Raw genomic sequence first — 16,021 nt, 5'->3', positions numbered from 1 at the left:
AGCATGAGTAGGCTTAGTCAGCCTAATAAGTAGAGATAAACTTAGGCACACGGTCCCTTTTGGGTTATCTTCACTTCTCATGGGCACCTGTAAAGGACTGTTAGCAGCAGCTGCCTAAAAGTAGGTGCAATGTAAATGCTGAAGCTGAGATTAGACTACACCTTTTGTAACTCTGTTAACTTGTTGCCGCTTCCAAGGCTGTTTTCTGTCTTCCAGATTTTATGCCAACTTGATTCTTTGGGATCAGTCCAAACTCAGTGCAAATTCTCTTCATTTTCTGACAAGTTGTTACTGTTCGATGTTCTTCCTCATCATTCTCAGGACAGAAGCCCATGACTGCAGAATGCAAATTCTTCTTATCAGTATTTTCTACTCCATCATCAATATCCCTCCTGTATTCAGTTCTTCCTTCCTGTGCTTTTATCTTTGCCAAGGACTAAAAAAGAATCATTCCTGTTCTGTGGAAACATTAGGTTTTTTCCTTAGTGTCTTGCAATACCAAGGAATTATTGTAGCCTTACATGCTCTTTTTGCTTGCATGTACTTTTTATTAGTTACAAGTAGAGATTTTTTTTAAATTTGTAAACTAGCATGGATAGTAATTTATTTCCACTTCTATCTTCATTTTTCTATGCATTTTCTGTGTATCAGTTACATTTTTATCGTAAATTGCCTTTTTTTTGAACAGAAATGCATCATCGGATGTTGTTTCAAATATCTACCCTGAATCTCCTTTGCTAATAATTAGGTTCGTTTGTTTTTCTCTCCTCTTGTAGACATGGAGGAAAACTGGTCACCATCCTTTTACTACATTACACAGTACCATTCTTTTACATCTTTCTTAGTTTTCTTGATCAAACAAAGTGCATTCAACCATTCCATAGTGATCATGCATTCCTGTATTTGTCTTAGTCTCTCCTCTGGACTTTCTCCAGTTTGTCTGCATTCTTCTTATCCTGTTTACAGTGTTCCTGTAAAAAGGAAGACTGTAACAGCTTCCTGTAACAGCTTCATTAATACCACATAAAAAGCATATAACTTTCATTGTAATACAACCTTGTTCTTAAAATATCCCAGATTAAGGGTGGTTTGGGGTTTGTTTAGTTGTGGAGTTTTTTACTTCTGTACAAAAGTCTTAGATTATTGAGCCATATTGAGATACTTAAATTTTTCATAAATATTACACTTTGCTGACTTTTTAAGATTTCAAATAATTTCTGTAGTTTAGTAGGATTTTGCACTTCAATCTTCTTTTCTATAGTCCTCTAGAAGGTGAAGTGCAGTTATGCTGTTGGATAAGATGATAGATAAAATTTTGCTATTTGTTTGCTGCAGTGTTAAGTTTACAACCCTTCTTTCTCTAGTGAACTGATCAAACATACTCCACTACTTATTTCTCCTTTGCTGCTCCTTCCCCATCTTAAAACACACACATATCACTGCCTGCCGTATTGAATTTAGCACCATGGTCTTTCATATCTGAGCTTTGGCTGGGTGAAATAGTGGTTGAGAAGAAGGCAACAGGGCCCCATCACCTTACCTTAATGTCTCCTCTTTTCCTAAGCTGTTCAGACTGCTCAGGGTTCTTTTTTAACCAAGCACTTGCTCTGCTCAATGTTCTTGTTCAACCAAAGAAACGTCTTCTCACTTCAGGAGTCATTTAAGTGTTTGCAGGTCTGGAGAGGTTGTTCTACAGTACATTCCTGACAGCAGAATTCAAACCTTTCTAAATCCTTAAACTCATGAGTGCAGGTCACCTTGCAGTCAATATCTCCTCATGAGGAACATGTTCCTTCCCTCTCTACTGTTACAGACTCACTTAAAACTCACCTGAATTCAGAGACTGATGGAACAACCACCCCAAAATAAGATTATCTTTGCAGGTGCTACCTTTGCACAATCCTACAGCTTTGTGCATTACACAATTCTATAGCTATCTGTACCAAGACTATAGCCCACAGAGAAAGAATTGAATGCATTTTCCCAAGGATTTATCTAGAGTTTTAGTTTTCTAAAATGCTACGGTCAAATTATGAAGTCAGAAAAATATTTTTCTATTGGTACATACACCAAATGTTTAAACTCATTGCTTCTGATAGAACTTCAAGACTATACTCAGGCAGAGTTTTTTTCTGGACCTTGGGCAAGGGATTTATTCTACAAATTTAATACTTTTAATCAGTAAAAAAAAAAAAAAAAAGTAATGTCTTCCTCCAAACCACACTGATGTTCTAAGGACAAATTTCATAAAAGTCTTTGTAACCTTCTGTGAGATCTTTAGAAAGAGAATGTTTAATTAATTAATTAATTAATATAATCATATGTTTACCTGAAGGCTCAGTGAAGAAATTATAAGTACTTTTACAAACCAGTTTCTTTGAAGGGAATAAATTAAGAATGCTGTCTTCTAAATACAAAGCCTAAGCGATCACAGATGTAAAGAGCCCACAGCACAAAGGATTTGTCTCTAAGAGGCAAGCTGTTAAACACGTTGCAGCTCTGTGTTACAAGCCTTTAGATGACAATGGCTGCACATTGCTTAATTAAATGGTAAGACAACTTACATCAGATGTGAGCCTGAACACCATTCCTGGGTGATGAAAGCGTCCCGTTGGCTGATGGACAGCTTAATGATTGCTGCAATTCAGAACTGAAAAATGAGCTTCTCCTGGGCAGCAAAGGGTTTCTGAACAGGGAGAAGGATATTGAAGTTTCTGTTCCGTGACAGAAGATCTCCTAGAAAACTAGTTCAGCACATACATAACAGAAAAAAAAAAAACCAAACCTTGAGTGTTCATTTCTTCATTGGCTGTGTTATTTTAAGGGTAGTTGCTCTCAACCCTTGATCTGTCCCTTCCTCTCGGTCATTTTAGTTAGTTTCCAGCTGGATGTGTTCTCTAATGCAGTGAACTCAAAGCAGTGCAAACACAGAGAACATGTCGAACGGTAAGCATGTAAGAGCTGCTTAATTAGTTTAAATGCATATCTAATATTTATGCCTAATATCTAATCATGGCCTCCAACAGCTGGTTAGGCAAGTTAACCCCATTCTCATAGCTAGGTTTGTGACATAATACAAATAATTGTAGAGCTTCTTCAGAGTCAAACAGACTCAATAAGGAATTTCTAGCATCTCCTGGGAGGATACCCATATTCTGACAACTGGTTTCAAACATGACTTCATCACTCACCATTGATTAAACCGCAGTTTTATCACAGCTCAGATAAATGGCAACATTTTTTGTAGAGCTAAGGATCAGATCTAGAAAGAGATCTGGATCCAAAGCATCACCATCTGTTTCCTATCTCTACCCAGGGAACAGAAAAAGCCATACCTGTAAATGTAGGATATTGTCTAAAGGACCATTTTCACAAGGCCATACTGCTGCTTATGCTGATATGCTGCATCTACCAGCTCAGATTGCTCAGCCCAAGTATGTCGGAATTCAGGATTGAACTCATTTAGCAATCATTTCTGTCAGCTGGAATACAGCTGCATGAGCCGGAGTCTGTTTCAAATAGTAAAAATTAAAGTCCCCAAAACTGTTATCTGCATAGCAAAAGTATTTATAGTTATAAATAAATAAACAAATTAAATTAAATTAAATTAATGGAAGAATAAATCAGAGCAACTTACAAGAGTGCTCAAAATAACAAAGACTAGAAGAGAGGATAAGATTGAGTTGCTAATAGTATATTAGCAGGTTGAGAGAGCTAATTCTCCCCGTCTATTCTACCCTACTCTCATGAGACCCCACTAGTAGTACTTCATTTAGTTCTGGAGTCTTCAGCACAAGAAGAAGGTGGATCTGCTCAAGCACGTCTAGAGAAGGGCTACAGAGATGACCAGAAGGCTGAAGCACCTCTCCTATGAAAACAGGCTGAGAGAGTTGGGATTGTTCAGACTGGAGAAGGCTCAGGGGAGACCTTATAACAGTCTTCCAATACCTAAAGGAGGGGCTACAAGAAATCTGGAGAGTGACTTTTTACAACGACATGAAGATGTCCATGGAGTTGGTCTTTCCTCTTTCACTCCACCATGACACCAATAATGGGAGGGTTTCACAGAGGCGTTGGAGGGGTTGGTGTTATTTAGGCTGATTTTAAGATTCCAGGAAATACAGGTCCTTATCTTCAGCATGAGGGCTGCCCCACTCCTTGCAATGAGCTGGGGCCCTTTAGTTATGCTGACTTAATCATAGTGTAAACAATATATCTCTCAAGAAAAATAATACAATTTCATATTATTAAGAAACTTCATACAATTTCAAACTAGAAAGACTAATTGGTACAATTTTTAGGGAATGAGATTTTCCTGACGTAGATCTGTCTGGCTTCTATAACTTTTATACACCAATGGGATCTAAAGATTTCTTGTATTGTTTGCACAGAACTATCTTCCTCTCCCACAGACAGCCTCCCATAGGGACATGAGTTTGTGATGAGGACTTCTGTACTAATTTTGATGACATTTTACTCACGTTTCAATTCAGACTTTGAAGCCTATGAGGATTTTCAGTTTAGGTACATCTAATTCTGTCAGGACTGTGTTAGGAAGGGCATGGATTATGCTGACAGCTAAAAACTTGCAACCTGATGTTGCCCCAACAGAGGCTCTTGATGGCAAGCACCCAGTCAGTACTACTGCCCATGACAAAAGTCACGAAAACAGAGGTTTGTGGAATCAGATTTCCTGTTTCTAATGCTCTTCCTTTTTCTTAGGGATTCAAGAAGAGTGCCACTGTTTTACAACATATTCTCCACTCTGTGGGTAGTGCAGTACAGCACAGCTACACATTTAGTTCATCTGAGTGGCATATAGTTGCTAGCTAAATTTGCCTCCATATGTTTTCATAATTTCATTGTCAGTCATTTCTCTCTGCTTAATGTGCATGCCTTATATAATGTATCACCTCAGTCTTTAGCTGTAAACCAAGCCCTATCTCAAAGCCAACCCTCAACTAAAAAGCTGGCTATACTTCATTGGTGCCCTTGCACTGGATCGCTTCAAAGTTGGCTTCTAGCCAAAAATATGTCTACTCCACTCACCACTGGATTTTTACTTCTGCTCTAATCTGGCAACCCACATTTAAAGATATATACATCTTAGTGAAAACCAAATACGTTCTAGTGAAGCCCAAATTATTCTGCTGACTTCAAGAGTAATCACATTAAATTCCACAGCTTGCAATGTGAAAGGGCTTGGCTAATCACACCTCAGGCTCACCAGCGTCTGCCAGGACCTCTTTCTTGGTCCAGAGACCAAACAGCTGCTACCAGAATTGAAAGCAAATCTGCAAACTCCTTCCTTTTATTATGACACCGGTGTACCCCATCTTTTCAACTGATTAAATGTGTCGCTACATAAGGAAAAATAGGTAGCTTTAAATTTTACAATGGCACAGAGAACATGATAGTTGTCCCCGTGTTTTATCTCAGGTCAGAAAAAATAATCTAGCAAGGAGAGTTTCAAGTGAAACTTTTTTAATATTTAACTAAACTTATCAGGAATAGGGGAACTGACAAACAATAAGGTGCATTTTGAATATTGCTTGTTATTTTTACATGACCTTTGTTACTTAATCATATAAATGACATTTCAGTCTTGGATAAGAAAAGATATGTGAGACCTTTTGTGTGGAAAATGGGTATTACATTCTATTATTAGTTATTTTATGGCTGTCTTTTATACATATGTTTGTATCTGTTACATAACGGATGTGAATTATGCTTTATGTTCTCCAAGAGCAAAAAAGAAATATAATTGGTTTATTATTGTTTGTCAACAACTGCATGTATGGTATGGAATTCTGAGATTTGTTTGACAAGATACTCTAAAGAGTGCGTATGCAATACTTCTGAGCAAAATCATATATTTAGAAGTACAAACTTATAAGACATTTTTTGTTATTGAAGTTAATGATTAAATATATGTGTGATTCAACCATATCTATAGTAAATTTCTGATAAATATACTGTGGGAGAAACTATGCTGCAGGAAAATGTTGGGCTGAGAGCAAGGCAGCCAGCAAGCTGGGCAGCCTGAAGGCAATCCCAGCTGCTCACCTACTTGATAGGTAACTGGAAAGCATTTCATTCTATAACACCAGCATTTTCCCAGTGTTCTGTTACAGGAGAAAATTATCAGGTGCTATGAACGGTTCCTTTAAATTATTAATCCAGTGCACTGTTTGCTTTGCAAGGTGACATGCATAGATTACTCAAAAGTTATCTTTAGATATTGTTTGTGGTAGCAGAACATGTCCAGAAAGACCCCTTTGCATTGAAAAAGACAGAGTTGATTATGTGCTGCTACATGGACTGAAATATTCTAAATCAAAGTTTCCTAAGTGAATTATTTAATACCCAATGTGTGAGGATAAAGAACTCTTTTTTTCTGTTCCCCAAGCATGACAATCTTCTTCTGTGACCTTCTGCAATTAGCAAAGCCTGTTCACAGGCCCAGTGATTTGCTCATGAATTGCCCACTGGCTGTGGTAGTTCATACCCAGTAAGAACTATTTTCATGAGGAACTGCAGAGAATGTAACATGAACTTACTGTGAGTGAGAGGTTTCGAAATGCGTAATCCAGCAGTTGCATAAGTGGCCTTTATTATATGTTAGGAACTATTTCAAAGAAACTCTGGACTGAAATTCTGTTCACAAAATGGAACTATTCTTACTACCTTTAAAGAAAACATGATAAGTGGCTGCTGTGGCCATTAAAGCAGCCTGCTTTCTCTAGTGCTTGGTAGAATCAGGTTGTCGTTATGAAGCCTCCAGCTGCGCCTCTGGGAGCAGCACAGAACTGCCAGCTGCATTTCATGTAGTGCTGTCCAGAACAGTGTGCTGATATTTGGGTAAACAGTTTGTCCCTGTTGTTTTACTGGGGAGAAAAGAAAAAAAAAAGTCATGCAGTTTCCAACTGTATCTAAATTTGAGCCTTCCTGCATCTTGAAGGATAATCACATTTTTTAGTTTAGTAAGCAGGAAGTGGAATCTAATCACAGAGCAATCAGGGGGGAAGGACCTGTGCTCTAGTAACACGCCTGAGTTTTGCTGAGCTACAGTTGTGGGAAATGCAGGGATACCAGAATAACTGCTGCTCTGAAACACTATCTGTGGTACCATGTGACAGCAAGAATTTACCACAAAGAACTCTCTGCTTACCATGCTATAGTAAAGTAATTGCTGCCAGAGCTTACAACCTCTTATACCCACCTGTAGGATATTAAATTACTCAAATTCACTCTTACAGTTTCAAAGCATGAGGGAGAAAATAGAAACAACCAAGTACTCTATGGCTGTGTTCATTACGTACAAGTAGACATGTTAAGCTTAATTAAATACCCTATGTTGCTCTTGCACCTTTGGTATTGAAGACCCCTGGCAACCCCACTGATGTTCTTGTTCCATAACATTTAACTACACAGAAGGATACTCTACACTGACGCAGAGCAGATTTGGAATAAATTCCATAGAGTCAGTAGAATAACACCAGTACAACAGTAATTCAGGGGTCAGGACCAGGCTCCCATTTTTCTCATTTATGAAAACACTGCTAAGTTTTCCTTATGCATCTTTTCTGAATTTGCTTTCCTGACTTCACAGACACAGCAATGAAAATTCATTCAGTTAAACCTGGCAAATTAATGGATAAAAAAGCATAACCTTACACCCTCCAGTATCTGTTAACTGCAGTAAGGGAGGTTTCAGAACTCCAGTCTAGGAAGCACTAAAAGATTAAATTCAGGAACTGTGACCTGATACATCAAAATGAAAATGTTCCTAAACAGCTTGTTCAGAAGAAGACTTTATACCAACTCTGGTTTTGCCTGTCAATAATTACCATAACATCAAAGTTTCAAAATTGTTTTGTAGACAAGCACCCATCTACATTGCTTATTAAAAAAAGCTCTTAAAGTCAGATTGCTAAGAAATAAGATTCTTACACAAAGTATGTAAGGTCTACATAAATTTTGAATTACTTCACTGGCTTTTATGGTAGAAATCTATACAAATAAATCAGAGATGAACCAACACTAATTACCCTTTACTAGTTTATATCCAGTTGTTATACAACTAGAACATTAAAACTTGCTAAAAATCATACATATACATCATTTCAGCATAGTTAATTTTTTTGTCATTTTTATGCTCTTTATATGAAATATGAAATAGATGTGAAATAGGAAATTTATTTGTATGAAAAATGAAGTTATGAAATATAGAACTTACTCAAACTAAAGGCACCAGGAAAATGGTGTTTTTCTAAGTAAAAGCCTTTCGCCCTCTTTCAAAAGAAGTCAAATATTCCACCATGAAATTGCACTGCTAATAGATACAGCCACTGCTCAGGTGAAAGAGTTGAATGGAAGATTCAGGCAAGAAGCATTTCAAATTACTACTTTCACAAAGCATCTCAAGAAATACCTAAAGTTATTCATTATGTCAACCAGAAAATCCTAATGAGAAGGAGCAGCCAGAGACATTCAGTCCATTACAGGGAATTCCCCATACACTTTCCTTTGAGAAAGCAAAATCCAGCAGTTCAGAACGCGCAAGAAAATTTCAGCAGCAGCATTCACTGATTGAGAGGATCACAAGCAAGGTAAGAGAAAATCATCGCTGAGAAGTGGAAGCCTTTGACCCTGTTTACAGCCTCCAAGAACCAAGGCACAGTATGTAAAGTGTATTCAATATGAGGAAATGTACTATTAAAAGAGGTTGCTAAGCATTCCTGGATGGATGCCAGCCATGAATGGGTGCCTATGGATGTCAGCTGTGTCCATGACAATAGCCATGACTACATTACCCAGTCTTACTAAAATCCATTTAAGTTTTAAAAGAGTGGGGGAAAGGTACATTCTGGTTTTAAAAAATGTGCAGTGGTGTGTCATCTCGGTGACAGCAATGAGCTGTGAACACAGGACATAAATTTATCTACTTCTACTAGGAAAGGGAAAGAGGGACCTTCTGACCATTCCTGGGTAACAACTACTCCCATTAGTGGCATGTCCCTATGCTGATGAGCAAATTTCAATAAACCTTATACGTTATCTCTGTGAATCCTTAGAACCCTTTCTTATAATACACTCGAATCTCAAACTCCTGAGCTTGAACCTGAAGGCCAGATGACGAGCATTTGCAAATCCAAACAAGGAAGAAAGGTAACTTGGCATTTTGGGAGACAGTTGTTGAAAAGAGGTGTAGCAGGAACAGGTTCTAGACATAGGCTCCACAGTACTTAATGTTCCAAATGAAGCAGCACAATGGTTTTCAGTTTTTATAGAAATACCTGATGAATTTCCCAAAAGGAAACTCTCATCAGATTGGACTAATACCAATAAACATGTTACTGATTTAAAGAAAGGTAAATTGGGTCATGATGATCTTTGCCTTACCAGAAATAGATTGTGCTTGAGATGTATCAGTGATAGCTTGAGTAGCTGCCCACAGCCATTTCTGTCAACACTGCTCTGAGAAACTAGACTGACATATTCTTCTCTCCAACAGAAAGACTTAGCAATCACAGTTAAGGAGCAAAGCAATATTAACTCCTTCCTATAGATGGTTGATTTAGTCATAGACAGTTACTTTGGAAAGCAGACATAGAAAAGAAAACAGCTGTCCTTCTCTCCTACCCTGGTTTTATGGTGCTAGAGCCTTACAAAGATGGTTTGTTTTTCTGTGGTGTGTGGGCTGGTACGTACTGCTGCAGAAAGAAGGAAGAAGAGCTCCTCCCAGGCACCAGGCACCATCCTTTTTTTTACCCCTGTGAGATAGCAGAAACAGCAAGCCCAGCTCCACACATTTTCCCACTAGCTTCCTCTTCCCTCCTTATAGTGGGAGTTTCTAAGCTCCAGCCAACCTCCACACTCCCTCCTCTTACCCCAGTCTATTTCTTGGATTAGCAAAAGTCAGTGTTAGCTCCAAGGTTTGACCTGTCCTGGTTGCCCATATGCACGGTGGCAAATCTCTGTGCCAAGACCAGGGTCCAGGAAGTCACTGTGAGATAACCCTAAGGAAAAATATGCAATAAACAAAGATGGATCTTGTGATTCAAAGTTTAATGCCAGAACTCTTCCTATGAAATGTTTTGCATAACATGTAAAAGGGAAGATACAGCACAGCATGTAGTGAAGGACAGTGTAACCTGCCCTTCTCTGAAATCTCCCCTGGAGGATTATATTACCCTTACCTATATAAGAGTAACTTTAGGCTTTTTATTTAATTTCATATTTCCATTAGAGGACATAGCTCTTCTCTTCCTTAGAACACTAGTTCTAAAACTGACCCTAACAGAAAACTTTCTTTATATTTAATATAGATGTGCTTGTATGGCTGGTTTGGTTCTTTTCCAAACAAGTGAAGCAACTAGGCTTGGGCATTTCAAAACAGCCTTCTCAGTCTGCATACAGAAATTGCTTTCCCATCTCTTTCTTACTGTGAAGTGTGTGGTTTCATTTCAGCAGTGTTTTTATTTTATAGCAATGATGTATTTGTTTTTTTCCTTTAAACTTTAAGCTTCAGGCCACTAAAAAAATCTGATTTCAGGTTTAAAAAAAAAAAGAAAACTTTTTGTTTCTAAACTCATGCCTAAACAAAACCCTCACAGGCAAAATGAGGGAAGAAAAAGTTTTTTTAGGGGTGTCTTGGGTTCAGCAGTAGCAGTTATTTTTCTCCTTCTTAGTAGCTAGTGCAGTGCTATGTTTTCATTTTTTGGCCTGGGAAGAGAGCTGATAACACCGATGTTTTTCGTTGCTGCTCAGATGTTTGGTCTGGCCAAGGACTTTGTGAGCCTCATGCTCTGCCAGGGAGGAGGGGAGGCTGGGAGGAAGCAGAGACAGGACACCTGACCCAAAGTGACCAAAGAGGTATTCCATACCACAGAACGTCATGCCCAGGATGTAACTGGGAGTTACCCGGAAGGGCTGGTTCACTGCAGGGTTGGATGAGGTATTGGTCAGTGCTTGGCTGGGGGGAGTGGGGCGAGTTATTGGTCGGCTGGTGTTGAGGTGTTGTATTCTCTTCCCTTGTTATTTCCTTTAGCACTATTATTATTGGTGGTAGCAGCAGTGATTTGTGTTATACCTTAGTTACTAAACTGTTCTTATCTCAACCCGTGGGAGTTGCATTCTTTTCGATTCTCCTCTCCGTCCCTCCAGGAGCAGGGGGAGGGCAAGAAGGGGGGGAGTGAGTGGACGAGCTGTGTGGATTGGTTTAAACCACAACAAGGGGAGAGGGAAAGAGACAGAGAGACAGACAGAACACATTTATCAGTTTGGGCCTGGGGGTATGAGGGTGGGTTGTGGTTTCAGGCATGGGCATACATGCTCTTCATGTTATTCAAACATAAAACTGGAAGGTCTTTGGAGGAGCTGCACAGTGTATCTTGCTAAGAGTTTTGTCATATATAAACTTTGTCCTCTTCACTGTCTCTGACTGGGAGGGTCCCATACTGAGTTCACTTGAACAAGACACTAAGGAGGATGTGGAGAGCTCATAATCGAGGTGACAATAGCATCCCAAATTCTGCTGCTGCATTGGAGCTCTCTAGTGAAATACTTGATGCAGGGCAGCTTCATCCTATTTTGACTGCCTGGAAAACTACACCAACATATTGGGCTTGATTGTTATTCTGAGCCCCTGTGAACATACATGATGTACAAAGAAAGCTGGCATGTTCCACAGCACTCTCTTTTTCAATACCTATTATGAGTTTAACCTAACTGCCCTGAAACACTCAATGGCATAATCTGGCAGAAGAACAAGGGGAAAGGTTTCTGTTGGGATTGAAGGTAGGGCTTCTAGCTGGCCAGCACATCACGTAATGTGACTTACACTTTTCGAATTTGGTCCAGCTGGCACAGACAACCCATAGGATCAGATTGAACTTGAAGAAGATTCAGAATTTTCTGTTTATCACGTTTTTACTGGTTGTTTCAGTGTTAAAATCACTTAAATGGGCACCACTAATGGTCCAGACAGAAATGAGATGGAGCTGCTGTGTTTTGGATATAAACTGTAAGTGGTTATTACTCTGTCAGACATGGAGGGGTACTGTAGGCTGAAACTCTTCTATCTTTCCTGCTGTACCTTCTTCATAATAAGAGAAACCCACTTTAGTGGGATTAGTGGTAGAAGGAGTCAGAGGGTGGACTGCCGCATTTTCCATCTTACTCCCTTTTTCAGTGTTAACTGGATGCTCATAAGCACCAAGTCCCCATTTCAGATCCAGCACCAGTACAGGGCTCCAGGAAGCCCCCTGTCCAGTTGCAGTTTAGCTTTGGACCCCTCCATTTCCTGGGTAATGCCATGAAATTAAGGAAGAGAAACTGAGGAAAAGATACAGGATATGGAGGAAAACATTAAAAATTAGAACGAAATGGTATGTGCATTTCCAATGCTTGAGGAGAAACAAGACAGCAAAAGTTCTGCTCAAAAAGTTTAAAAGTTCAAAAAAATTCTGATTCATGAGATCATGCAAGGCTGGATACGTGAGATGTACAGCAATATGCTTCATAAGCACTCAACATCATTTCTGAAAGCTTTTTTGGAAGTAAAGCGTGTATTTATGCTTATAGCTTTTCCTAAGTAGTTAGTTGCCATCAATATAAGAAACCAGCTTCTACTTTCCATGAGCTGTTAGGAACCCTGACATACATCACTAATGCTGCCTTTGGACCTGCTGCTACCATATATAGCTTTTAAATGCACCAAGTGGGCATCAGGTCTTTTTCTGTTTAGAGCGGAGCAGAAATGCAATAAAGCCAGCCCAAACCTGACAAAGTTAGTGCTATGCTGTGATTATCTTTTCTGACTGTCTGCATAACACGAGACATAGAACTTCCCTCAAACCTCATTTGAACAGCTCCACTCATGCAAAACTCTCTCCAAGCTCTTAGAAATTGTCATCAATTAATGAAACAATTGGAGATGAGATGGCAGGAAGATTAGGAACAATAGAGTGAATACAATGCCATAAATACAAGGAGGTTTCAGCCCACCACCCAATCAACATTTAATTTTTTATTAGAGGCTCAACAAAAGAAGGAAGCAGACAGAAAGCAGCTAAACAATTTCCTTACCTTAATAACTGTTCCGCAGCTTGGAGACATAATTAAAAAACAAAACGGCCTGGGAATTTCTGAAGTTAAGTTGCATTCATAGGTAATAAGGTAATAAGGCTCAACCAAATTTATTTGCTCTTTTTGTGAAAAATACACAGGATAAGATTCAGATCACCTACTTTGGTGCCAGGGATAAGCCTGAACAGCAAATAAGAAGCTTGAGATGATTAAAGAGAATTTTAACATTCACTCCCCAGCATGATACAACCCTGAATGCAGTCAGGTTTAAATGATATCTGTATTTTATGCCATAAGGTCCTTTAATTATCTTAACCAGAACAGCCATGGAAGTCCCCATGTAACTCTCATCCCAATTCAGACCTGAAAAGGCAAGCATAACTTTCAAAAAGGAAAGGAAAAATCCTTCTTCTACTGTTTTTACTAGGTGGTAAGTACTAGATGTAAAGAAAAAATATATGTATATTCTTGAGTGCATTTTCACTACTGAGTACCGAACCTTACAATACTTACAGAGCCATCTTACTTTATGATCTCCTTGTTACCATCTTCTGGTGAAAATTCTAAGCTAAATTTCACACCGAGCACCTCTTTGGAGAGTTCAGCATCTCTGTCAGAGGTGATGGCCTCCTACCACTGATTGTACCATGGAAACTGAAGCCCAGCTTCAGAGCTCTGACTCATCTCACAGGTCCAGGCAAGCCCTTCTACACACTAAGGTGGCTACTTCAGATGGTTGGAGTGTGCGTTTTGAATCTGGATCAGATCAACAACTGCATACTGAGGTAACTGGACAGTCCTCTGCTATTCTGAATTAATTTCATACACAGCTTTCTATTTCTTTGATACTGTTCTGTTCAGCCTGAACTCTCCTTTGGGCCTTGGAATCCTGTTTAAAGCAATGCACAACCACATGATTGAAAGCTGTAGGAAAAGCCCTCAACCTAAAAAAAGTTTCTGAAACCCTTGTAATTTTCTTAAAAGGAAGTAAAGAGCTATGGTTTTAATCTGGCATACATCATTATGGCATGTGGTATAATATTTCAGTGTAACATTCAGGAAGAAAAGGGAAACTATCCTTAGCGTGTTTGCAAGTAGCCAAAAAGACTTTGAGGAAAGAGATCACTGAGCAAGTTAAATATGCGTAAAGGCACACTAGGAGTCACTTGAATAAGAGAAATTATGATGTTGAAACTAAATCTTCATATTTGCCCTTACTCTTATAAAGACACTAAAAGTTATGAAATGTAGGAGTACACGGGTCATCAAAATCAATTCCATTATTTCTCCCTGGGTTAAATATGGCTGTATTTAGTGTACCATAACAGTCCCTAATAAAAGATAATCCCATTTGTTACTATAAAATAAAGGGATTTCCATAATCTTGCCCCAGTGTTTAACCACCAGTATACATAAAGACTTTCATGAGATCTGATATAAAACTTCTTTGTTATAAATTATGGTGATTATTTTTTTACTAACTTGAGCATCTGATCTCCATTCTTCTCAAAATGCATATTTGTTATTCTTAGGCTACCATGACCCCTTCCGTACTTCATTTGCTTGGTAGTCTATTTTCCAAACTTAAAAAGAAATCTGACTTTTTTTTTCCCCTGTGACCAATTATTTCCATAACCTCATTGTTTTCTCTAATGCTTAATACAACTTGTCCTTGCTTTGTTAGTTAAACATCATAATTCCCTTATATATTATTTATTAATTAATAGTGGGAAAATGCATACAAGCTGTCAGAACTATTATAAATAAAACAATTTTCACATTTGACATTAGATAAATGCATCAAAATAATTTTGCTCTGTATTTCTTGTAAAACTTGGAGCATAGTAAAGTTTTGTTGCCCGTTACATATACCTGGTATTTACTTGCAAAGTGACAAGGGGAAAGCATACAACGTTTTTCTCTAGAATGCCCCTGACATTTTCAATGAGAAAATGTGCAACAAGGAGAAAGAACGCTATTTCTAGAATTTTGTTTTCCTGATGAGCTTCCGCACTTGGCTCTAAGAGGCTTCTCTAAGGAGACGATGGAACTGAGCAGTCTCATGTAAAACTCCTCTTGTATTTCAACAGTGTAATGTTATCTCTGGGAAGAGCTCTCCTTGACTATGTTGACTTGGATATTATCAGCTACGATTCCTTTTGGGTATGCCTGTTATGACGAATCTGCAACTCTAAGACAGGCATCATATTCATAAGACTATCCACATATATCCACCTCCTTCTTTCCCTTACTATTTATTCAGAACTGAGGCTTTCAGAACTTTCCTGCCCCTAGAACTGTCTTATTATTTTTTCACATATAATTTCCATCTATACCTACACAGATGAAAAACAATTCAAAACTTGGTCCGTAGCAAAATAAATGTTTTTCTATAGTAGACTATAAGTCACTGTAGAAATCAGACACACAGTAGCCTATTTTGTTTGCCTGTAAAGTTCATTTCTGTTTCTTCCTCTGCTGGAGGAAACAGTTCTGTATTATTTATGGTGGTTTTGTTTGTTTTTTTTCCATTTTGAACGCTGTGAGTTCTGAAAAAATATTTTAATATTCAGACTATAACCAGCGAAGCGTGTAGAAATTACTCCAAAGATGGATTTCATTCTTAGGTATTAATTAGATTTAACCTCTGACATTAAAATGTTCTTTCAAAAGTGAGACCTAGATGGATGTTTAGACTATACAATTAACCTGGTAAAGTGAAATTAAATGTGGTATATTGCATGCAGAACAGGAAAAACACACAACCATCTTTCCCTCCCCCTCCTCCCCCCCCACACACACCAAGAGCTCTTGTCAACACAAAGATGCATGTTGATCTCATCACAAAGACACTGTCTCCCATTGTTCTTGATCACTATTTCTTCATTTTGTGTTCATAAACCACTGGACTATACTAATGAAATACGCG

The 16,021-nt window shown here is 38.5% G+C and overlaps 1 protein-coding gene across 1 annotated transcript in view; it reads right to left on the bottom strand.

Annotated features, from left to right (window-relative positions):
- The window catches only part of CD36 (CD36 molecule (CD36 blood group)), a 54,929-nt gene extending 52,266 nt beyond the window's left edge, over positions 1–2,663 (bottom strand). The window contains exon 1 of the mRNA XM_065667088.1: positions 2,565–2,663. The gene's annotated coding sequence lies outside the window, so the exon portion shown is untranslated. The remainder of the gene's footprint in view (positions 1–2,564) is intronic.
- Positions 2,664–16,021: the final 13,358 nt, after the last annotated feature.

Source organism: Lathamus discolor, chromosome 1 (assembly GCF_037157495.1).
Source record: "Lathamus discolor isolate bLatDis1 chromosome 1, bLatDis1.hap1, whole genome shotgun sequence".
NCBI lineage: Eukaryota > Metazoa > Chordata > Aves > Psittaciformes > Psittacidae > Lathamus > Lathamus discolor.
The sequence above is the reverse complement of the archived record's forward strand: the minus strand, read 5'-3'. Positions and strand labels throughout refer to the sequence as shown.